The sequence below is a fragment of the Heptranchias perlo genome, chromosome 12 (assembly GCF_035084215.1).
Source record: "Heptranchias perlo isolate sHepPer1 chromosome 12, sHepPer1.hap1, whole genome shotgun sequence".
Taxonomy (NCBI): domain Eukaryota; kingdom Metazoa; phylum Chordata; class Chondrichthyes; order Hexanchiformes; family Hexanchidae; genus Heptranchias; species Heptranchias perlo.
In genome coordinates, this window is record NC_090336.1 from 66,449,076 (window position 1) to 66,471,426 (window position 22,351).

At 48.3% G+C, this 22,351-nt stretch overlaps 15 pseudogenes; all 15 read left to right on the forward strand.

The window, feature by feature from the left end:
• The first annotated feature begins 718 nt into the window (after window positions 1–718).
• LOC137328354 (U2 spliceosomal RNA) lies at window positions 719–923 on the forward strand (annotated as a pseudogene).
• A 1,263-nt stretch (window positions 924–2,186) lies between these two features.
• On the forward strand, window positions 2,187–2,402 carry LOC137328474 (U2 spliceosomal RNA; annotated as a pseudogene).
• A 1,271-nt stretch (window positions 2,403–3,673) lies between these two features.
• On the forward strand, window positions 3,674–3,880 carry LOC137328377 (U2 spliceosomal RNA; annotated as a pseudogene).
• A 1,275-nt stretch (window positions 3,881–5,155) lies between these two features.
• LOC137328416 (U2 spliceosomal RNA) lies at window positions 5,156–5,364 on the forward strand (annotated as a pseudogene).
• A 1,271-nt stretch (window positions 5,365–6,635) lies between these two features.
• LOC137328347 (U2 spliceosomal RNA) lies at window positions 6,636–6,839 on the forward strand (annotated as a pseudogene).
• A 1,271-nt stretch (window positions 6,840–8,110) lies between these two features.
• LOC137328498 (U2 spliceosomal RNA) lies at window positions 8,111–8,313 on the forward strand (annotated as a pseudogene).
• Window positions 8,314–9,630: 1,317 nt separating this feature from the next.
• LOC137328317 (U2 spliceosomal RNA) lies at window positions 9,631–9,808 on the forward strand (annotated as a pseudogene).
• Window positions 9,809–11,079: 1,271 nt separating this feature from the next.
• On the forward strand, window positions 11,080–11,287 carry LOC137328404 (U2 spliceosomal RNA; annotated as a pseudogene).
• A 1,271-nt stretch (window positions 11,288–12,558) lies between these two features.
• Window positions 12,559–12,764, forward strand: LOC137328364 (U2 spliceosomal RNA; annotated as a pseudogene).
• Window positions 12,765–14,035: 1,271 nt separating this feature from the next.
• On the forward strand, window positions 14,036–14,238 carry LOC137328336 (U2 spliceosomal RNA; annotated as a pseudogene).
• A 1,271-nt stretch (window positions 14,239–15,509) lies between these two features.
• LOC137328348 (U2 spliceosomal RNA) lies at window positions 15,510–15,713 on the forward strand (annotated as a pseudogene).
• Window positions 15,714–16,984: 1,271 nt separating this feature from the next.
• On the forward strand, window positions 16,985–17,196 carry LOC137328442 (U2 spliceosomal RNA; annotated as a pseudogene).
• Window positions 17,197–18,467: 1,271 nt separating this feature from the next.
• On the forward strand, window positions 18,468–18,676 carry LOC137328409 (U2 spliceosomal RNA; annotated as a pseudogene).
• A 1,271-nt stretch (window positions 18,677–19,947) lies between these two features.
• Window positions 19,948–20,150, forward strand: LOC137328337 (U2 spliceosomal RNA; annotated as a pseudogene).
• Window positions 20,151–21,416: 1,266 nt separating this feature from the next.
• On the forward strand, window positions 21,417–21,621 carry LOC137328312 (U2 spliceosomal RNA; annotated as a pseudogene).
• Window positions 21,622–22,351: the final 730 nt, after the last annotated feature.

Consider the following 22,351-nt stretch of genomic DNA (forward strand, 5'->3'; position numbering starts at 1 on the left):
CACGTCTTGTCTTTTTATTTCCCATCTCCAGCCAGCCAGCCAGGCAGCCGAGCCAGAGCCAGCATCTGCAGTATTTTCTTTTGATTGGTCTTGCCTGCTGTGGAAGGAATGTTTAAACACGAGCTGCTGATTGTCAGCACCTCACCTCTTTCTCGATTGTCTGTTGCAATCTCACTCACTCACTCACTCACTCACTCACTGTGAGACACGTCACGTCACGTCCCTAGTTTACCTTAAAGAGGTTTCCTTCCACGGCAGTTCGTTAGTGACGGAGAATGAGTGACGTAGGTCCGTTGAGACCCAACCCTCTCCCATCTGATTGGTGGCCTACTGGCAAAGTTACCAATCTGTCACGCAATCCGAGCAAGAAAGGAGAAAACGGCAACTTCTTTCAACTGATCCACTGTTGCAATTAGAAACGGTGGCAAAAATGTGCCCAGAACGGCAGTGCTGCGAGACTGCTTTAAACACAGTCAGGCAGAGAAAAAAGAAGGAGGGCAAACAGGACCCAAGATCAATTCGCATCGAGCGCGGTATCGCTTCTCGGCCTTTTGGCTAAGATCAAGTGGTCAAGTGGGGGAAGGCAACCATTTGGAGCCTTCCTGCCATTGTATGCCGGGGGGATGCAGTCAGGGAGAAATCCCCTCGGGCAGAGTGTAGAGCTTTGGCTTGTAGAGCTTTGGCTTGATGTAATGTCACTGCAAGGAATCTGGAATGAATCTGTAAGGCAATAAGGCACCCCAGAGTGTCAGAAAAAAAAAAAAAAAAAATCTGTTCTTATCAGTTTAATATCTGATACGTCCCCTATCTGGGGACCATATATTAAATTGATTTTTGGAACAGGGAGATGGAATAGGGGCTTGCTCCGTCCACTCCACGCATCGACCCAGTATTGCAGTGTCTCTGGGAACGGTGCACCTCCCTGTGGGGAGATATTCAAAAAGAAAAACAGCTCGTTCCCAGCGTGTCTGTACATGTGTGTGTGTATGTGTTATTAGTGAGAATAAAGCATATATATTGCACTGACTTTCTCAGCTCAGTGGTATCTTTTTCTTCTCCTGGGCTGAGTGCCGCTCGCACGCACGCACGCAGCCAGCGATATAATTGAAACTGCAAAATAACTGGACGTCCAGCTTGAGAGACAGCTTTCAATTGCAATAGGCGTTTCCGAAACATTAACTCCTCGTTTCTTTCGGGGGAGGAGCAGCTTGAGAGACAGCTTTCAATTGCAATCGGCACTCCTGAAACATTAACGCCTTGTTGCTTGCGACAGTTAACCCAGCCATTAACATGACAACGGACAGGGCCCAGTGAGGGAGCAGCTTGAGAGACAGCTTTCAATCGGCACTTCCGAAACATTAACGCCTCGTTTCTTTCGGGGGAGGAGCAGCTTGAGAGACAGCTTTCAATTGCAATCGGCACTCCTGAAACATTAACGCCTTGTTGCTTGCGACAGTTAACCCAGCCATTAACACGTCTTGTCTTTTTATTTCCCATCTCCAGCCAGCCAGCCAGGCAGCCGAGCCAGAGCCAGCATCTGCAGTATTTTCTTTTGATTGGTCTTGCCTGCTGTGGAAGGAATGTTTAAACACGAGCTGCTGATTGTCAGCACCTCACCTCTTTCTCGATTGTCTGTTGCAATCTCACTCACTCACTCGCTCACTCACTGTGAGACACGTCACGTCACGTCCCTAGTTTACCTTAAAGAGGTTTCCTTCCACGGCAGTTCGTTCGTGACGGAGAATGAGTGACGTAGGTCCGTTGAGACCCAACCCTCTCCCATCTGATTGGTGGCCTACTGGCAAAGTTACCAATCTGTCACGCAATCCGAGCAAGAAAGGAGAAAACGGCAACTTCTTTCAACTGATCCACTGTTGCAATTAGAAACGGTGGCAAAAATGTGCCCAGAACGGCAGTGCTGCGAGACTGCTTTAAACACAGTCATGCAGAGAAAAAAGAAGGAGGGCAAACAGGACCCAAGATCAATTCGCATCGAGCGCGGTATCGCTTCTCGGCCTTTTGGCTAAGATCAAGTGGTCAAGTGGGGGAAGGCAACCATTTGGAGCCTTCCTGCCATTGTATGCCGGGGGGATGCAGTCAGGGAGAAATCCCCTCGGGCAGAGTGCAGAGCTTTGGCTTGTAGAGCTTTGGCTTGATGTAATGTCACTGCAAGGAATCTGGAATGAATCTGTAAGGCAATAAGGCACCCCAGAGTGTCAGAAAAAAAAAAAAAAAAAAAAAAAAAAAAATCTGTTCTTATCAGTTTAATATCTGATACGTCCCCTATCTGGGGACCATATATTAAATTGATTTTTGGAACAGGGAGATGGAATAGGGGCTTGCTCCGTCCACTCCACGCATCGACCCAGTATTGCAGTGTCTCTGGGAACGGTGCACCTCCCTGTGGGGAGATATTCAAAAAGAAAAACAGCTCGTTCCCAGCGTCTCTGTCTGTACATGTGTGTGTGTGTGTATGTATTATTAGTGAGAATAAAGCATATATATTGCACTGACTTTCTCAGCTCAGTGGTATCTTTTTCTTCTCCTGGGCTGAGTGCCGCTCGCACGCACGCACGCAGCCAGCGATATAATTGAAACTGCAAAATAACTGGACGTCCAGCTTGAGAGACAGCTTTCAATTGCAATCGGCACTCCTGAAACATTACCGCCTCGTTTCTTTCGGGGGAGGAGCAGCTTGAGAGACAGCTTTCAATTGCAATCGGCACTCCTGAAACATTAACGCCTTGTTGCTTGCGACAGTTAACCCAGCCATTAACATGACAACGGACAGGGCCCAGTGAGGGAGCAGCTTGAGAGACAGCTTTCAATCGGCACTTCCGAAACATTAACGCCTCGTTTCTTTCGGGGGAGGAGCAGCTTGAGAGACAGCTTTCAATTGCAATCGGCACTCCTGAAACATTAACGCCTTGTTGCTTGCGACAGTTAACCCAGCCATTAACACGTCTTGTCTTTTTATTTCCCATCTCCAGCCAGCCAGCCAGGCAGCCGAGCCAGAGCCAGCATCTGCAGTATTTTCTTTTGATTGGTCTTGCCTGCTGTGGAAGGAATGTTTAAACACGAGCTGCTGATTGTCAGCACCTCACCTCTTTCTCGATTGTCTGTTGCAATCTCACTCACTCACTCGCTCACTCACTGTGAGACACGTCACGTCACGTCCCTAGTTTACCTTAAAGAGGTTTCCTTCCACGGCAGTTCGTTCGTGACGGAGAATGAGTGACGTAGGTCCGTTGAGACCCAACCCTCTCCCATCTGATTGGTGGCCTACTGGCAAAGTTACCAATCTGTCACGCAATCCGAGCAAGAAAGGAGAAAACGGCAACTTCTTTCAACTGATCCACTGTTGCAATTAGAAACGGTGGCAAAAATGTGCCCAGAACGGCAGTGCTGCGAGACTGCTTTAAACACAGTCATGCAGAGAAAAAAGAAGGAGGGCAAACAGGACCCAAGATCAATTCGCATCGAGCGCGGTATCGCTTCTCGGCCTTTTGGCTAAGATCAAGTGGTCAAGTGGGGGAAGGCAACCATTTGGAGCCTTCCTGCCATTGTATGCCGGGGGGATGCAGTCAGGGAGAAATCCCCTCGGGCAGAGTGTAGAGCTTTGGCTTGTAGAGCTTTGGCTTGATGTAATGTCACTGCAAGGAATCTGGAATGAATCTGTAAGGCAATAAGGCACCCCAGAGTGTCAGAAAAAAAAAAAAAAAAAAAATCTGTTCTTATCAGTTTAATATCTGATACGTCCCCTATCTGGGGACCATATATTAAATTGATTTTTGGAACAGGGAGATGGAATAGGGGCTTGCTCCGTCCACTCCACGCATCGACCCAGTATTGCAGTGTCTCTGGGAACGGTGCACCTCCCTGTGGGGAGATATTCAAAAAGAAAAACAGCTCGTTCCCAGCGTCTCTGTCTGTACATGTGTGTGTGTGTGTATGTATTATTAGTGAGAATAAAGCATATATATTGCACTGACTTTCTCAGCTCAGTGGTATCTTTTTCTTCTCCTGGGCTGAGTGCCGCTCGCACGCACGCACGCAGCCAGCGATATAATTGAAACTGCAAAATAACTGGACGTCCAGCTTGAGAGACAGCTTTCAATTGCAATCGGCACTCCTGAAACATTACCGCCTCGTTTCTTTCGGGGGAGGAGCAGCTTGAGAGACAGCTTTCAATTGCAATCGGCACTCCTGAAACATTAACGCCTTGTTGCTTGCGACAGTTAACCCAGCCATTAACATGACAACGGACAGGGCCCAGTGAGGGAGCAGCTTGAGAGACAGCTTTCAATCGGCACTTCCGAAACATTAACGCCTCGTTTCTTTCGGGGGAGGAGCAGCTTGAGAGACAGCTTTCAATTGCAATCGGCACTCCTGAAACATTAACGCCTTGTTGCTTGCGACAGTTAACCCAGCCATTAACACGTCTTGTCTTTTTATTTCCCATCTCCAGCCAGCCAGCCAGGCAGCCGAGCCAGAGCCAGCATCTGCAGTATTTTCTTTTGATTGGTCTTGCCTGCTGTGGAAGGAATGTTTAAACACGAGCTGCTGATTGTCAGCACCTCACCTCTTTCTCGATTGTCTGTTGCAATCTCACTCACTCACTCACTCGCTCACTCACTGTGAGACACGTCACGTCACGTCCCTAGTTTACCTTAAAGAGGTTTCCTTCCACGGCAGTTCGTTCGTGACGGAGAATGAGTGACGTAGGTCCGTTGAGACCCAACCCTCTCCCATCTGATTGGTGGCCTACTGGCAAAGTTACCAATCTGTCACGCAATCCGAGCAAGAAAGGAGAAAACGGCAACTTCTTTCAACTGATCCACTGTTGCAATTAGAAACGGTGGCAAAAATGTGCCCAGAACGGCAGTGCTGCGAGACTGCTTTAAACACAGTCATGCAGAGAAAAAAGAAGGAGGGCAAACAGGACCCAAGATCAATTCGCATCGAGCGCGGTATCGCTTCTCGGCCTTTTGGCTAAGATCAAGTGGTCAAGTGGGGGAAGGCAACCATTTGGAGCCTTCCTGCCATTGTATGCCGGGGGGATGCAGTCAGGGAGAAATCCCCTCGGGCAGAGTGTAGAGCTTTGGCTTGTAGAGCTTTGGCTTGATGTAATGTAACTGCAAGGAATCTGGAATGAATCTGTAAGGCAAGAAGGCACCCCAGAGTGTCAGAAAAAAAAAAAAAAAAAAAAAATCTGTTCTTATCAGTTTAATATCTGATACGTCCCCTATCTGGGGACCATATATTAAATTGATTTTTGGAACAGGGAGATGGAATAGGGGCTTGCTCCGTCCACTCCACGCATCGACCCAGTATTGCAGTGTCTCTGGGAACGGTGCACCTCCCTGTGGGGAGATATTCAAAAAGAAAAACAGCTCGTTCCCAGCGTCTCTGTCTGTACATGTGTGTGTGTGTGTATGTATTATTAGTGAGAATAAAGCATATATATTGCACTGACTTTCTCAGCTCAGTGGTATCTTTTTCTTCTCCTGGGCTGAGTGCCGCTCGCACGCACGCACGCAGCCAGCGATATAATTGAAACTGCAAAATAACTGGACGTCCAGCTTGAGAGACAGCTTTCAATTGCAATCGGCACTCCTGAAACATTACCGCCTCGTTTCTTTCGGGGGAGGAGCAGCTTGAGAGACAGCTTTCAATTGCAATCGGCACTCCTGAAACATTAACGCCTTGTTGCTTGCGACAGTTAACCCAGCCATTAACATGACAACGGACAGGGCCCAGTGAGGGAGCAGCTTGAGAGACAGCTTTCAATCGGCACTTCCGAAACATTAACGCCTCGTTTCTTTCGGGGGAGGAGCAGCTTGAGAGACAGCTTTCAATTGCAATCGGCACTCCTGAAACATTAACGCCTTGTTGCTTGCGACAGTTAACCCAGCCATTAACACGTCTTGTCTTTTTATTTCCCATCTCCAGCCAGCCAGCCAGGCAGCCGAGCCAGAGCCAGCATCTGCAGTATTTTCTTTTGATTGGTCTTGCCTGCTGTGGAAGGAATGTTTAAACACGAGCTGCTGATTGTCAGCACCTCACCTCTTTCTCGATTGTCTGTTGCAATCTCACTCACTCACTCGCTCACTCACTGTGAGACACGTCACGTCACGTCCCTAGTTTACCTTAAAGAGGTTTCCTTCCACGGCAGTTCGTTCGTGACGGAGAATGAGTGACGTAGGTCCGTTGAGACCCAACCCTCTCCCATCTGATTGGTGGCCTACTGGCAAAGTTACCAATCTGTCACGCAATCCGAGCAAGAAAGGAGAAAACGGCAACTTCTTTCAACTGATCCACTGTTGCAATTAGAAACGGTGGCAAAAATGTGCCCAGAACGGCAGTGCTGCGAGACTGCTTTAAACACAGTCATGCAGAGAAAAAAGAAGGAGGGCAAACAGGACCCAAGATCAATTCGCATCGAGCGCGGTATCGCTTCTCGGCCTTTTGGCTAAGATCAAGTGGTCAAGTGGGGGAAGGCAACCATTTGGAGCCTTCCTGCCATTATATGCCGGGGGGATGCAGTCAGGGAGAAATCCCCTCGGGCAGAGTGTAGAGCTTTGGCTTGTAGAGCTTTGGCTTGATGTAATGTCACTGCAAGGAATCTGGAATGAATCTGTAAGGCAATAAGGCACCCCAGAGTGTCAGAAAAAAAAAAAAAAAAATCTGTTCTTATCAGTTTAATATCTGATACGTCCCCTATCTGGGGACCATATATTAAATTGATTTTTGGAACAGGGAGATGGAATAGGGGCTTGCTCCGTCCACTCCACGCATCGACCCAGTATTGCAGTGTCTCTGGGAACGGTGCACCTCCCTGTGGGGAGATATTCAAAAAGAAAAACAGCTCGTTCCCAGCGTCTCTGTCTGTACATGTGTGTGTGTGTGTATGTATTATTAGTGAGAATAAAGCATATATATTGCACTGACTTTCTCAGCTCAGTGGTATCTTTTTCTTCTCCTGGGCTGAGTGCCGCTCGCACGCACGCACGCAGCCAGCGATATAATTGAAACTGCAAAATAACTGGACGTCCAGCTTGAGAGACAGCTTTCAATTGCAATCGGCACTCCTGAAACATTACCGCCTCGTTTCTTTCGGGGGAGGAGCAGCTTGAGAGACAGCTTTCAATTGCAATCGGCACTCCTGAAACATTAACGCCTTGTTGCTTGCGACAGTTAACCCAGCCATTAACATGACAACGGACAGGGCCCAGTGAGGGAGCAGCTTGAGAGACAGCTTTCAATCGGCACTTCCGAAACATTAACGCCTCGTTTCTTTCGGGGGAGGAGCAGCTTGAGAGACAGCTTTCAATTGCAATCGGCACTCCTGAAACATTAACGCCTTGTTGCTTGCGACAGTTAACCCAGCCATTAACACGTCTTGTCTTTTTATTTCCCATCTCCAGCCAGCCAGCCAGGCAGCCGAGCCAGAGCCAGCATCTGCAGTATTTTCTTTTGATTGGTCTTGCCTGCTGTGGAAGGAATGTTTAAACACGAGCTGCTGATTGTCAGCACCTCACCTCTTTCTCGATTGTCTGTTGCAATCTCACTCACTCACTCGCTCACTCACTGTGAGACACGTCACGTCACGTCCCTAGTTTACCTTAAAGAGGTTTCCTTCCACGGCAGTTCGTTCGTGACGGAGAATGAGTGACGTAGGTCCGTTGAGACCCAACCCTCTCCCATCTGATTGGTGGCCTACTGGCAAAGTTACCAATCTGTCACGCAATCCGAGCAAGAAAGGAGAAAACGGCAACTTCTTTCAACTGATCCACTGTTGCAATTAGAAACGGTGGCAAAAATGTGCCCAGAACGGCAGTGCTGCGAGACTGCTTTAAACACAGTCATGCAGAGAAAAAAGAAGGAGGGCAAACAGGACCCAAGATCAATTCGCATCGAGCGCGGTATCGCTTCTCGGCCTTTTGGCTAAGATCAAGTGGTCAAGTGGGGGAAGGCAACCATTTGGAGCCTTCCTGCCATTGTATGCCGGGGGGATGCAGTCAGGGAGAAATCCCCTCGGGCAGAGTGCAGAGCTTTGGCTTGTAGAGCTTTGGCTTGATGTAATGTCACTGCAAGGAATCTGGAATGAATCTGTAAGGCAATAAGGCACCCCAGAGTGTCAGAAAAAAAAAAAAAAAATCTGTTCTTATCAGTTTAATATCTGATACGTCCCCTATCTGGGGACCATATATTAAATTGATTTTTGGAACAGGGAGATGGAATAGGGGCTTGCTCCGTCCACTCCACGCATCGACCCAGTATTGCAGTGTCTCTGGGAATGGTGCACCTCCCTGTGGGGAGATATTCAAAAAGAAAAACAGCTCGTTCCCAGCGTCTCTGTCTGTACATGTGTGTGTGTGTGTATGTATTATTAGTGAGAATAAAGCATATATATTGCACTGACTTTCTCAGCTCAGTGGTATCTTTTTCTTCTCCTGGGCTGAGTGCCGCTCGCACGCACGCACGCAGCCAGCGATATAATTGAAACTGCAAAATAACTGGACGTCCAGCTTGAGAGACAGCTTTCAATTGCAATCGGCACTCCTGAAACATTACCGCCTCGTTTCTTTCGGGGGAGGAGCAGCTTGAGAGACAGCTTTCAATTGCAATCGGCACTCCTGAAACATTAACGCCTTGTTGCTTGCGACAGTTAACCCAGCCATTAACATGACAACGGACAGGGCCCAGTGAGGGAGCAGCTTGAGAGACAGCTTTCAATCGGCACTTCCGAAACATTAACGCCTCGTTTCTTTCGGGGGAGGAGCAGCTTGAGAGACAGCTTTCAATTGCAATCGGCACTCCTGAAACATTAACGCCTTGTTGCTTGCGACAGTTAACCCAGCCATTAACACGTCTTGTCTTTTTATTTCCCATCTCCAGCCAGCCAGCCAGGCAGCCGAGCCAGAGCCAGCATCTGCAGTATTTTCTTTTGATTGGTCTTGCCTGCTGTGGAAGGAATGTTTAAACACGAGCTGCTGATTGTCAGCACCTCACCTCTTTCTCGATTGTCTGTTGCAATCTCACTCACTCACTCGCTCACTCACTGTGAGACACGTCACGTCACGTCCCTAGTTTACCTTAAAGAGGTTTCCTTCCACGGCAGTTCGTTCGTGACGGAGAATGAGTGACGTAGGTCCGTTGAGACCCAACCCTCTCCCATCTGATTGGTGGCCTACTGGCAAAGTTACCAATCTGTCACGCAATCCGAGCAAGAAAGGAGAAAACGGCAACTTCTTTCAACTGATCCACTGTTGCAATTAGAAACGGTGGCAAAAATGTGCCCAGAACGGCAGTGCTGCGAGACTGCTTTAAACACAGTCATGCAGAGAAAAAAGAAGGAGGGCAAACAGGACCCAAGATCAATTCGCATCGAGCGCGGTATCGCTTCTCGGCCTTTTGGCTAAGATCAAGTGGTCAAGTGGGGGAAGGCAACCATTTGGAGCCTTCCTGCCATTGTATGCCGGGGGGATGCAGTCAGGGAGAAATCCCCTCGGGCAGAGTGTAGAGCTTTGGCTTGTAGAGCTTTGGCTTGATGTAATGTCACTGCAAGGAATCTGGAATGAATCTGTAAGGCAATAAGGCACCCCAGAGTGTCAGAAAAAAAAAAAAATAAATAAAAAAAAAAAAATAAAAATCTGTTCTTATCAGTTTAATATCTGATACGTCCCCTATCTGGGGACCATATATTAAATTGATTTTTGGAACAGGGAGATGGAATAGGGGCTTGCTCCGTCCACTCCACGCATCGACCCAGTATTGCAGTGTCTCTGGGAACGGTGCACCTCCCTGTGGGGAGATATTCAAAAAGAAAAACAGCTCGTTCCCAGCGTCTCTGTCTGTACATGTGTGTGTGTGTGTGTGTATTATTAGTGAGAATAAAGCATATATATTGCACTGACTTTCTCAGCTCAGTGGTATCTTTTTCTTCTCCTGGGCTGAGTGCCGCTCGCACGCACGCACGCAGCCAGCGATATAATTGAAACTGCAAAATAACTGGACGTCCAGCTTGAGAGACAGCTTTCAATTGCAATCGGCACTCCTGAAACATTACCGCCTCGTTTCTTTCGGGGGAGGAGCAGCTTGAGAGACAGCTTTCAATTGCAATCGGCACTCCTGAAACATTAACGCCTTGTTGCTTGCGACAGTTAACCCAGCCATTAACATGACAACGGACAGGGCCCAGTGAGGGAGCAGCTTGAGAGACAGCTTTCAATCGGCACTTCCGAAACATTAACGCCTCGTTTCTTTCGGGGGAGGAGCAGCTTGAGAGACAGCTTTCAATTGCAATCGGCACTCCTGAAACATTAACGCCTTGTTGCTTGCGACAGTTAACCCAGCCATTAACACGTCTTGTCTTTTTATTTCCCATCTCCAGCCAGCCAGCCAGGCAGCCGAGCCAGAGCCAGCATCTGCAGTATTTTCTTTTGATTGGTCTTGCCTGCTGTGGAAGGAATGTTTAAACACGAGCTGCTGATTGTCAGCACCTCACCTCTTTCTCGATTGTCTGTTGCAATCTCACTCACTCACTCGCTCACTCACTGTGAGACACGTCACGTCACGTCCCTAGTTTACCTTAAAGAGGTTTCCTTCCACGGCAGTTCGTTCGTGACGGAGAATGAGTGACGTAGGTCCGTTGAGACCCAACCCTCTCCCATCTGATTGGTGGCCTACTGGCAAAGTTACCAATCTGTCACGCAATCCGAGCAAGAAAGGAGAAAACGGCAACTTCTTTCAACTGATCCACTGTTGCAATTAGAAACGGTGGCAAAAATGTGCCCAGAACGGCAGTGCTGCGAGACTGCTTTAAACACAGTCATGCAGAGAAAAAAGAAGGAGGGCAAACAGGACCCAAGATCAATTCGCATCGAGCGCGGTATCGCTTCTCGGCCTTTTGGCTAAGATCAAGTGGTCAAGTGGGGGAAGGCAACCATTTGGAGCCTTCTTGCCATTGTATGCCGGGGGGATGCAGTCAGGGAGAAATCCCCTCGGGCAGAGTGTAGAGCTTTGGCTTGTAGAGCTTTGGCTTGATGTAATGTCACTGCAAGGAATCTGGAATGAATCTGTAAGGCAATAAGGCACCCCAGAGTGTCAGAAAAAAAAAAAAAAAAAAAAATCTGTTCTTATCAGTTTAATATCTGATACGTCCCCTATCTGGGGACCATATATTAAATTGATTTTTGGAACAGGGAGATGGAATAGGGGCTTGCTCCGTCCACTCCACGCATCGACCCAGTATTGCAGTGTCTCTGGGAACGGTGCACCTCCCTGTGGGGAGATATTCAAAAAGAAAAACAGCTCGTTCCCAGCGTCTCTGTCTGTACATGTGTGTGTGTGTGTATGTATTATTAGTGAGAATAAAGCATATATATTGCACTGACTTTCTCAGCTCAGTGGTATCTTTTTCTTCTCCTGGGCTGAGTGCCGCTCGCACGCACGCACGCAGCCAGCGATATAATTGAAACTGCAAAATAACTGGACGTCCAGCTTGAGAGACAGCTTTCAATTGCAATCGGCACTCCTGAAACATTACCGCCTCGTTTCTTTCGGGGGAGGAGCAGCTTGAGAGACAGCTTTCAATTGCAATCGGCACTCCTGAAACATTAACGCCTTGTTGCTTGCGACAGTTAACCCAGCCATTAACATGACAACGGACAGGGCCCAGTGAGGGAGCAGCTTGAGAGACAGCTTTCAATCGGCACTTCCGAAACATTAACGCCTCGTTTCTTTCGGGGGAGGAGCAGCTTGAGAGACAGCTTTCAATTGCAATCGGCACTCCTGAAACATTAACGCCTTGTTGCTTGCGACAGTTAACCCAGCCATTAACACGTCTTGTCTTTTTATTTCCCATCTCCAGCCAGCCAGCCAGGCAGCCGAGCCAGAGCCAGCATCTGCAGTATTTTCTTTTGATTGGTCTTGCCTGCTGTGGAAGGAATGTTTAAACACGAGCTGCTGATTGTCAGCACCTCACCTCTTTCTCGATTGTCTGTTGCAATCTCACTCACTCACTCGCTCACTCACTGTGAGACACGTCACGTCACGTCCCTAGTTTACCTTAAAGAGGTTTCCTTCCACGGCAGTTCGTTCGTGACGGAGAATGAGTGACGTAGGTCCGTTGAGACCCAACCCTCTCCCATCTGATTGGTGGCCTACTGGCAAAGTTACCAATCTGTCACGCAATCCGAGCAAGAAAGGAGAAAACGGCAACTTCTTTCAACTGATCCACTGTTGCAATTAGAAACGGTGGCAAAAATGTGCCCAGAACGGCAGTGCTGCGAGACTGCTTTAAACACAGTCATGCAGAGAAAAAAGAAGGAGGGCAAACAGGACCCAAGATCAATTCGCATCGAGTGCGGTATCGCTTCTCGGCCTTTTGGCTAAGATCAAGTGGTCAAGTGGGGGAAGGCAACCATTTGGAGCCTTTCTGCCATTCTATGCCGGGGGGATGCAGTCAGGGAGAAATCCCCTCGGGCAGAGTGTAGAGCTTTGGCTTGTAGAGCTTTGGCTTGATGTAATGTCACTGCAAGGAATCTGGAATGAATCTGTAAGGCAATAAGGCACCCCAGAGTGTCAGAAAAAAAAAAAAAAAAAAATCTGTTCTTATCAGTTTAATATCTGATACGTCCCCTATCTGGGGACCATATATTAAATTGATTTTTGGAACAGGGAGATGGAATAGGGGCTTGCTCCGTCCACTCCACGCATCGACCCAGTATTGCAGTGTCTCTGGGAACGGTGCACCTCCCTGTGGGGAGATATTCAAAAAGAAAAACAGCTCGTTCCCAGCGTCTCTGTCTGTACATGTGTGTGTGTGTGTATGTATTATTAGTGAGAATAAAGCATATATATTGCACTGACTTTCTCAGCTCAGTGGTATCTTTTTCTTCTCCTGGGCTGAGTGCCGCTCGCACGCACGCACGCAGCCAGCGATATAATTGAAACTGCAAAATAACTGGACGTCCAGCTTGAGAGACAGCTTTCAATTGCAATCGGCACTCCTGAAACATTACCGCCTCGTTTCTTTCGGGGGAGGAGCAGCTTGAGAGACAGCTTTCAATTGCAATCGGCACTCCTGAAACATTAACGCCTTGTTGCTTGCGACAGTTAACCCAGCCATTAACATGACAACGGACAGGGCCCAGTGAGGGAGCAGCTTGAGAGACAGCTTTCAATCGGCACTTCCGAAACATTAACGCCTCGTTTCTTTCGGGGGAGGAGCAGCTTGAGAGACAGCTTTCAATTGCAATCGGCACTCCTGAAACATTAACGCCTTGTTGCTTGCGACAGTTAACCCAGCCATTAACACGTCTTGTCTTTTTATTTCCCATCTCCAGCCAGCCAGCCAGGCAGCCGAGCCAGAGCCAGCATCTGCAGTATTTTCTTTTGATTGGTCTTGCCTGCTGTGGAAGGAATGTTTAAACACGAGCTGCTGATTGTCAGCACCTCACCTCTTTCTCGATTGTCTGTTGCAATCTCACTCACTCACTCACTCACTCACTGTGAGACACGTCACGTCACGTCCCTAGTTTACCTTAAAGAGGTTTCCTTCCACGGCAGTTCGTTCGTGACGGAGAATGAGTGACGTAGGTCCGTTGAGACCCAACCCTCTCCCATCTGATTGGTGGCCTACTGGCAAAGTTACCAATCTGTCACGCAATCCGAGCAAGAAAGGAGAAAACGGCAACTTCTTTCAACTGATCCACTGTTGCAATTAGAAACGGTGGCAAAAATGTGCCCAGAACGGCAGTGCTGCGAGACTGCTTTAAACACAGTCATGCAGAGAAAAAAGAAGGAGGGCAAACAGGACCCAAGATCAATTCGCATCGAGCGCGGTATCGCTTCTCGGCCTTTTGGCTAAGATCAAGTGGTCAAGTGGGGGAAGGCAACCATTTGGAGCCTTCCTGCCATTGTATGCCGGGGGGATGCAGTCAGGGAGAAATCCCCTCGGGCAGAGTGTAGAGCTTTGGCTTGTAGAGCTTTGGCTTGATGTAATGTCACTGCAAGGAATCTGGAATGAATCTGTAAGGCAATAAGGCACCCCAGAGTGTCAGAAAAAAAAAAAAAAAATCTGTTCTTATCAGTTTAATATCTGATACGTCCCCTATCTGGGGACCATATATTAAATTGATTTTTGGAACAGGGAGATGGAATAGGGGCTTGCTCCGTCCACTCCACGCATCGACCCAGTATTGCAGTGTCTCTGGGAACGGTGCACCTCCCTGTGGGGAGATATTCAAAAAGAAAAACAGCTCGTTCCCAGCGTCTCTGTCTGTACATGTGTGTGTGTGTGTATGTATTATTAGTGAGAATAAAGCATATATATTGCACTGACTTTCTCAGCTCAGTGGTATCTTTTTCTTCTCCTGGGCTGAGTGCCGCTCGCACGCACGCACGCAGCCAGCGATATAATTGAAACTGCAAAATAACTGGACGTCCAGCTTGAGAGACAGCTTTCAATTGCAATCGGCACTCCTGAAACATTACCGCCTCGTTTCTTTCGGGGGAGGAGCAGCTTGAGAGACAGCTTTCAATTGCAATCGGCACTCCTGAAACATTAACGCCTTGTTGCTTGCGACAGTTAACCCAGCCATTAACATGACAACGGACAGGGCCCAGTGAGGGAGCAGCTTGAGAGACAGCTTTCAATCGGCACTTCCGAAACATTAACGCCTCGTTTCTTTCGGGGGAGGAGCAGCTTGAGAGACAGCTTTCAATTGCAATCGGCACTCCTGAAACATTAACGCCTTGTTGCTTGCGACAGTTAACCCAGCCATTAACACGTCTTGTCTTTTTATTTCCCATCTCCAGCCAGCCAGCCAGGCAGCCGAGCCAGAGCCAGCATCTGCAGTATTTTCTTTTGATTGGTCTTGCCTGCTGTGGAAGGAATGTTTAAACACGAGCTGCTGATTGTCAGCACCTCACCTCTTTCTCGATTGTCTGTTGCAATCTCACTCACTCACTCGCTCACTCACTGTGAGACACGTCACGTCACGTCCCTAGTTTACCTTAAAGAGGTTTCCTTCCACGGCAGTTCGTTCGTGACGGAGAATGAGTGACGTAGGTCCGTTGAGACCCAACCCTCTCCCATCTGATTGGTGGCCTACTGGCAAAGTTACCAATCTGTCACGCAATCCGAGCAAGAAAGGAGAAAACGGCAACTTCTTTCAACTGATCCACTGTTGCAATTAGAAACGGTGGCAAAAATGTGCCCAGAACGGCAGTGCTGCGAGACTGCTTTAAACACAGTCATGCAGAGAAAAAAGAAGGAGGGCAAACAGGACCCAAGATCAATTCGCATCGAGCGCGGTATCGCTTCTCGGCCTTTTGGCTAAGATCAAGTGGTCAAGTGGGGGAAGGCAACCATTTGGAGCCTTCCTGCCATTGTATGCCGGGGGGATGCAGTCAGGGAGAAATCCCCTCGGGCAGAGTGTAGAGCTTTGGCTTGTAGAGCTTTGGCTTGATGTAATGTCACTGCAAGGAATCTGGAATGAATCTGTAAGGCAATAAGGCACCCCAGAGTGTCAGAAAAAAAAAAAAAAAAATCTGTTCTTATCAGTTTAATATCTGATACGTCCCCTATCTGGGGACCATATATTAAATTGATTTTTGGAACAGGGAGATGGAATAGGGGCTTGCTCCGTCCACTCCACGCATCGACCCAGTATTGCAGTGTCTCTGGGAACGGTGCACCTCCCTGTGGGGAGATATTCAAAAAGAAAAACAGCTCGTTCCCAGCGTCTCTGTCTGTACATGTGTGTGTGTGTGTATGTATTATTAGTGAGAATAAAGCATATATATTGCACTGACTTTCTCAGCTCAGTGGTATCTTTTTCTTCTCCTGGGCTGAGTGCCGCTCGCACGCACGCACGCAGCCAGCGATATAATTGAAACTGCAAAATAACTGGACGTCCAGCTTGAGAGACAGCTTTCAATTGCAATCGGCACTCCTGAAACATTACCGCCTCGTTTCTTTCGGGGGAGGAGCAGCTTGAGAGACAGCTTTCAATTGCAATCGGCACTCCTGAAACATTAACGCCTTGTTGCTTGCGACAGTTAACCCAGCCATTAACATGACAACGGACAGGGCCCAGTGAGGGAGCAGCTTGAGAGACAGCTTTCAATCGGCACTTCCGAAACATTAACGCCTCGTTTCTTTCGGGGGAGGAGCAGCTTGAGAGACAGCTTTCAATTGCAATCGGCACTCCTGAAACATTAACGCCTTGTTGCTTGCGACAGTTAACCCAGCCATTAACACGTCTTGTCTTTTTATTTCCCATCTCCAGCCAGCCAGCCAGGCAGCCGAGCCAGAGCCAGCATCTGCAGTATTTTCTTTTGATTGGTCTTGCCTGCTGTGGAAGGAATGTTTAAACACGAGCTGCTGATTGTCAGCACCTCACCTCTTTCTCGATTGTCTGTTGCAATCTCACTCACTCACTCGCTCACTCACTGTGAGACACGTCACGTCACGTCCCTAGTTTACCTTAAAGAGGTTTCCTTCCACGGCAGTTCGTTCGTGACGGAGAATGAGTGACGTAGGTCCGTTGAGACCCAACCCTCTCCCATCTGATTGGTGGCCTACTGGCAAAGTTACCAATCTGTCACGCAATCCGAGCAAGAAAGGAGAAAACGGCAACTTCTTTCAACTGATCCACTGTTGCAATTAGAAACGGTGGCAAAAATGTGCCCAGAACGGCAGTGCTGCGAGACTGCTTTAAACACAGTCATGCAGAGAAAAAAGAAGGAGGGCAAACAGGACCCAAGATCAATTCGCATCGAGCGCGGTATCGCTTCTCGGCCTTTTGGCTAAGATCAAGTGGTCAAGTGGGGGAAGGCAACCATTTGGAGCCTTCCTGCCATTGTATGCCGGGGGGATGCAGTCAGGGAGAAATCCCCTCGGGCAGAGTGTAGAGCTTTGGCTTGTAGAGCTTTGGCTTGATGTAATGTCACTGCAAGGAATCTGGAATGAATCTGTAAGGCAATAAGGCACCCCAGAGTGTCAGAGAAAAAAAAAAAAAAAAAAAAAAATCTGTTCTTATCAGTTTAATATCTGATACGTCCCCTATCTGGGGACCATATATTAAATTGATTTTTGGAACAGGGAGATGGAATAGGGGCTTGCTCCGTCCACTCCACGCATCGACCCAGTATTGCAGTGTCTCTGGGAACGGTGCACCTCCCTGTGGGGAGATATTCAAAAAGAAAAACAGCTCGTTCCCAGCGTCTCTGTCTGTACATGTGTGTGTGTGTGTATGTATTATTAGTGAGAATAAAGCATATATATTGCACTGACTTTCTCAGCTCAGTGGTATCTTTTTCTTCTCCTGGGCTGAGTGCCGCTCGCACGCACGCACGCAGCCAGCGATATAATTGAAACTGCAAAATAACTGGACGTCCAGCTTGAGAGACAGCTTTCAATTGCAATCGGCACTCCTGAAACATTACCGCCTCGTTTCTTTCGGGGGAGGAGCAGCTTGAGAGACAGCTTTCAATTGCAATCGGCACTCCTGAAACATTAACGCCTTGTTGCTTGCGACAGTTAACCCAGCCATTAACATGACAACGGACAGGGCCCAGTGAGGGAGCAGCTTGAGAGACAGCTTTCAATCGGCACTTCCGAAACATTAACGCCTCGTTTCTTTCGGGGGAGGAGCAGCTTGAGAGACAGCTTTCAATTGCAATCGGCACTCCTGAAACATTAACGCCTTGTTGCTTGCGACAGTTAACCCAGCCATTAACACGTCTTGTCTTTTTATTTCCCATCTCCAGCCAGCCAGCCAGGCAGCCGAGCCAGAGCCAGCATCTGCAGTATTTTCTTTTGATTGGTCTTGCCTGCTGTGGAAGGAATGTTTAAACACGAGCTGCTGATTGTCAGCACCTCACCTCTTTCTCGATTGTCTGTTGCAATCTCACTCACTCACTCGCTCACTCACTGTGAGACACGTCACGTCACGTCCCTAGTTTACCTTAAAGAGGTTTCCTTCCACGGCAGTTCGTTCGTGACGGAGAATGAGTGACGTAGGTCCGTTGAGACCCAACCCTCTCCCATCTGATTGGTGGCCTACTGGCAAAGTTACCAATCTGTCACGCAATCCGAGCAAGAAAGGAGAAAACGGCAACTTCTTTCAACTGATCCACTGTTGCAATTAGAAACGGTGGCAAAAATGTGCCCAGAACGGCAGTGCTGCGAGACTGCTTTAAACACAGTCATGCAGAGAAAAAAGAAGGAGGGCAAACAGGACCCAAGATCAATTCGCATCGAGCGCGGTATCGCTTCTCGGCCTTTTGGCTAAGATCAAGTGGTCAAGTGGGGGAAGGCAACCATTTGGAGCCTTCCTGCCATTGTATGCCGGGGGGATGCAGTCAGGGAGAAATCCCCTCGGGCAGAGTGTAGAGCTTTGGCTTGTAGAGCTTTGGCTTGATGTAATGTCACTGCAAGGAATCTGGAATGAATCTGTAAGGCAATAAGGCACCCCAGAGTGTCAGAAAAAAAAAAAAAAAAAAAAAATCTGTTCTTATCAGTTTAATATCTGATACGTCCCCTATCTGGGGACCATATATTAAATTGATTTTTGGAACAGGGAGATGGAATAGGGGCTTGCTCCGTCCACTCCACGCATCGACCCAGTATTGCAGTGTCTCTGGGAACGGTGCACCTCCCTGTGGGGAGATATTCAAAAAGAAAAACAGCTCGTTCCCAGCGTCTCTGTCTGTACATGTGTGTGTGTGTGTATGTATTATTAGTGAGAATAAAGCATATATATTGCACTGACTTTCTCAGCTCAGTGGTATCTTTTTCTTCTCCTGGGCTGAGTGCCGCTCGCACGCACGCACGCAGCCAGCGATATAATTGAAACTGCAAAATAACTGGACGTCCAGCTTGAGAGACAGCTTTCAATTGCAATCGGCACTCCTGAAACATTACCGCCTCGTTTCTTTCGGGGGAGGAGCAGCTTGAGAGACAGCTTTCAATTGCAATCGGCACTCCTGAAACATTAACGCCTTGTTGCTTGCGACAGTTAACCCAGCCATTAACATGACAACGGACAGGGCCCAGTGAGGGAGCAGCTTGAGAGACAGCTTTCAATCGGCACTTCCGAAACATTAACGCCTCGTTTCTTTCGGGGGAGGAGCAGCTTGAGAGACAGCTTTCAATTGCAATCGGCACTCCTGAAACATTAACGCCTTGTTGCTTGCGACAGTTAACCCAGCCATTAACACGTCTTGTCTTTTTATTTCCCATCTCCAGCCAGCCAGCCAGGCAGCCGAGCCAGAGCCAGCATCTGCAGTATTTTCTTTTGATTGGTCTTGCCTGCTGTGGAAGGAATGTTTAAACACGAGCTGCTGATTGTCAGCACCTCACCTCTTTCTCGATTGTCTGTTGCAATCTCACTCACTCACTCGCTCACTCACTGTGAGACACGTCACGTCACGTCCCTAGTTTACCTTAAAGAGGTTTCCTTCCACGGCAGTTCGTTCGTGACGGAGAATGAGTGACGTAGGTCCGTTGAGACCCAACCCTCTCCCATCTGATTGGTGGCCTACTGGCAAAGTTACCAATCTGTCACGCAATCCGAGCAAGAAAGGAGAAAACGGCAACTTCTTTCAACTGATCCACTGTTGCAATTAGAAACGGTGGCAAAAATGTGCCCAGAACGGCAGTGCTGCGAGACTGCTTTAAACACAGTCATGCAGAGAAAAAAGAAGGAGGGCAAACAGGACCCAAGATCAATTCGCATCGAGCGCGGTATCGCTTCTCGGCCTTTTGGCTAAGATCAAGTGGTCAAGTGGGGGAAGGCAACCATTTGGAGCCTTCCTGCCATTGTATGCCGGGGGGATGCAGTCAGGGAGAAATCCCCTCGGGCAGAGTGCAGAGCTTTGGCTTCTAGAGCTTTGGCTTGATGTAATGTCACTGCAAGGAATCTGGAATGAATCTGTAAGGCAATAAGGCACCCCAGAGTGTCAGAAAAAAAAAAAAAAAATCTGTTCTTATCAGTTTAATATCTGATACGTCCCCTATCTGGGGACCATATATTAAATTGATTTTTGGAACAGGGAGATGGAATAGGGGCTTGCTCCGTCCACTCCACGCATCGACCCAGTATTGCAGTGTCTCTGGGAACGGTGCACCTCCCTGTGGGGAGATATTCAAAAAGAAAAACAGCTCGTTCCCAGCGTCTCTGTCTGTACATGTGTGTGTGTGTGTATGTATTATTAGTGAGAATAAAGCATATATATTGCACTGACTTTCTCAGCTCAGTGGTATCTTTTTCTTCTCCTGGGCTGAGTGCCGCTCGCACGCACGCACGCAGCCAGCGATATAATTGAAACTGCAAAATAACTGGACGTCCAGCTTGAGAGACAGCTTTCAATTGCAATCGGCACTCCTGAAACATTACCGCCTCGTTTCTTTCGGGGGAGGAGCAGCTTGAGAGACAGCTTTCAATTGCAATCGGCACTCCTGAAACATTAACGCCTTGTTGCTTGCGACAGTTAACCCAGCCATTAACATGACAACGGACAGGGCCCAGTGAGGGAGCAGCTTGAGAGACAGCTTTCAATCGGCACTTCCGAAACATTAACGCCTCGTTTCTTTCGGGGGAGGAGCAGCTTGAGAGACAGCTTTCAATTGCAATCGGCACTCCTGAAACATTAACGCCTTGTTGCTTGCGACAGTTAACCCAGCCATTAACACGTCTTGTCTTTTTATTTCCCATCTCCAGCCAGCCAGCCAGGCAGCCGAGCCAGAGCCAGCATCTGCAGTATTTTCTTTTGATTGGTCTTGCCTGCTGTGGAAGGAATGTTTAAACACGAGCTGCTGATTGTCAGCACCTCACCTCTTTCTCGATTGTCTGTTGCAATCTCACTCACTCACTCGCTCACTCACTGTGAGACACGTCACGTCACGTCCCTAGTTTACCTTAAAGAGGTTTCCTTCCACGGCAGTTCGTTCGTGACGGAGAATGAGTGACGTAGGTCCGTTGAGACCCAACCCTCTCCCATCTGATTGGTGGCCTACTGGCAAAGTTACCAATCTGTCACGCAATCCGAGCAAGAAAGGAGAAAACGGCAACTTCTTTCAACTGATCCACTGTTGCAATTAGAAACGGTGGCAAAAATGTGCCCAGAACGGCAGTGCTGCGAGACTGCTTTAAACACAGTCATGCAGAGAAAAAAGAAGGAGGGCAAACAGGACCCAAGATCAATTCGCATCGAGCGCGGTATCGCTTCTCGGCCTTTTGGCTAAGATCAAGTGGTCAAGTGGGGGAAGGCAACCATTTGGAGCCTTTCTGCCATTCTATGCCGGGGGGATGCAGTCAGGGAGAAATCCCCTCGGGCAGAGTGTAGAGCTTTGGCTTGTAGAGCTTTGGCTTGATGTAATGTCACTGCAAGGAATCTGGAATGAATCTGTAAGGCAATAAGGCACCCCAGAGTGTCAGAAAAAAAAAAAAATCTGTTCTTATCAGTTTAATATCTGATACGTCCCCTATCTGGGGACCATATATTAAATTGATTTTTGGAACAGGGAGATGGAATAGGGGCTTGCTCCGTCCACTCCACGCATCGACCCAGTATTGCAGTGTCTCTGGGAACGGTGCACCTCCCTGTGGGGAGATATTCAAAAAGAAAAACAGCTCGTTCCCAGCGTCTCTGTCTGTACATGTGTGTGTGTGTGTATGTATTATTAGTGAGAATAAAGCATATATATTGCACTGACTTTCTCAGCTCAGTGGTATCTTTTTCTTCTCCTGGGCTGAGTGCCGCTCGCACGCACGCACGCAGCCAGCGATATAATTGAAACTGCAAAATAACTGGACGTCCAGCTTGAGAGACAGCTTTCAATTGCAATCGGCACTCCTGAAACATTACCGCCTCGTTTCTTTCGGGGGAGGAGCAGCTTGAGAGACAGCTTTCAATTGCAATCGGCACTCCTGAAACATTAACGCCTTGTTGCTTGCGACAGTTAACCCAGCCATTAACATGACAACGGACAGGGCCCAGTGAGGGAGCAGCTTGAGAGACAGCTTTCAATCGGCACTTCCGAAACATTAACGCCTCGTTTCTTTCGGGGGAGGAGCAGCTTGAGAGACAGCTTTCAATTGCAATCGGCACTCCTGAAACATTAACGCCTTGTTGCTTGCGACAGTTAACCCAGCCATTAACACGTCTTGTCTTTTTATTTCCCATCTCCAGCCAGCCAGCCAGGCAGCCGAGCCAGAGCCAGCATCTGCAGTATTTTCTTTTGATTGGTCTTGCCTGCTGTGGAAGGAATGTTTAAACACGAGCTGCTGATTGTCAGCACCTCACCTCTTTCTCGATTGTCTGTTGCAATCTC